Source organism: Suricata suricatta, chromosome 16, assembly GCF_006229205.1.
Source record: "Suricata suricatta isolate VVHF042 chromosome 16, meerkat_22Aug2017_6uvM2_HiC, whole genome shotgun sequence".
NCBI classification, from domain to species: Eukaryota; Metazoa; Chordata; class Mammalia; order Carnivora; family Herpestidae; genus Suricata; species Suricata suricatta.
This window is the reverse complement of record NC_043715.1, coordinates 39,635,125-39,636,996: the sequence shown is the minus strand read 5'-3', so window position 1 is coordinate 39,636,996 and position 1,872 is coordinate 39,635,125.

Sequence of the window (1,872 nt, the reverse complement as noted above, 5' to 3'; positions counted from 1 at the left end):
CCTCAGGTAGCAGGCCTGTGACCCCAGTTGGTAACGCAACAGGCACAGTGTCAGGAGTTAATATTGCTGAGGACGTGGAACACAAGTCAAGTCCTGCCCTCCCTGGGGTGGATGGAGGGGTCGAAGACATTCCGGAGAATGGGTTGAGCGATGCCCCTCCTGTTGTTGTCTGGGGCCGAAGGGCAGGCCCCTTTTGGAAGTTTCCCTGATTGGGAGTCAGAAGTGTTCCATCCTTATGATATTTTGATTTACAATCGTTAGCCCAATGGAGGCCCTTCTGACAACGTGGACATGGAGTCTTAGGGCCCCTTCTATAGGCTTATGGATTGGGCCAGATTGTTTATTAACTCTTGGGCAGTTCGATTTAACATGGCCAATTGGGCCACATACGAAACAGGCTGAATCTTTGCCTTCTGGCTTGTTGCCATATGTTTGCATATATTGGGCATATGTTTTTCCTTGTAAGGCTGCTGCTATTGCTACTCCCTGTACAAAAGACAGACCTACATCAGCACACTGCCTTATGAAATCATTTATTTGCCCTGTCTGCCTGATTGGTCTCAATAAAGCCTCACAGGTGGAGTTAGCATTTTCAAAACCTAACTGTTTAACCATCACTTTAGATATATCTTTATTAGTAATAAGTCTCCCAGCAGTAGAAATAAGCCGAGCCACAAAATCCTCATACATTTCCTCAGCTCCCTGTCTTATTTCGGTTAGAGAAGTAGCTGAACTAAATCCTGAGGGAAGAGCCTTCCAGGCCTCTGTTGCTATCGAATTGACTGCCCTAAGTCCTTCCAAAGGAATATGAATCTGCTCTGATGCTGTTTCCCATCCTAAATTCCCCATAATCATATATCCAGAGACTCCTGCATCTCCCATCTTTCTCCTATTCCTCTTCAAGTGGTCCCTGGCTTTATCTTCATACTCAGCTCTCCACCTGACATAGTCACTGGGGGGAAGGCAACGCTTAGCCACTTGGAACCAATCGTAAGGAGTCATCCAATGATCTGTGAGGGAATCTACCAAGGCAAGAGTATAAGGAGCGTTAGGTCCATGCTGCGCACAAGCGGCCTTTAACTCCGTTAGTACCTTACAAGACACAGGGATCCATTAGGGTCTCCGGCTGCCTCATCGCTTTCATCCATAGGACCAAACGTAACCGGAAAGCATAGGGGAAAATCAAAGTCACCTTCAAGTATGGCTTGTTTTCTAGCTTTTGCTAAATTGGACCAAGGTGCTTTTCTTAGTAATTTTCCGGGACAAGGAGGGTCCCTACTCTGGCTCACATAGGGAGCTGTCGGAGTCACTTTAGCTTCCTGATGTAGCATGAAAGCCTGTAAGTCCCTTTTTAATTTTCTCAATTTTGACTTTATGGGTGTAGAGGAGCCCTTTTTTGCCTCACATTGAGCCTCCTCGTCCGCCAGAGCTGACTCCTTACCATCACTATCATCCCACTCACCGTCCTCATTGTCCTGAGCCGCCGTCACCAAGGGAGTAGGAGTCTGACCTCCAGGGAAAGCGGAGTAGGCTCTGTGGCTCTATCATTAGATGACTATTTACTTCCCCTATGGTCAGGACCTAAAACATCTCCAATCAAATTCCACAGAGAAAAAGCATCTACAGGGACATTTTTTGGTCCATGCAGGGGATAATGCAAGTGTAACTGTTCCCCAACTTTGTTCCACGTTTGTAAGTCAACAGAGCCCTCTTCTGGAAACCAAGGACATCGTTCTTGAACAAAGTGTAAAAATCTTGCCATTTGGTTGAGTCACCTTAATCCTTCTCTGATTAAGGAGGTGCAAAGGTATTTCAGTAAAAAGGTTCCTCTCTTTAGAAGCTGTGTTGCCCATCCCTTGTTTCTTATGATAC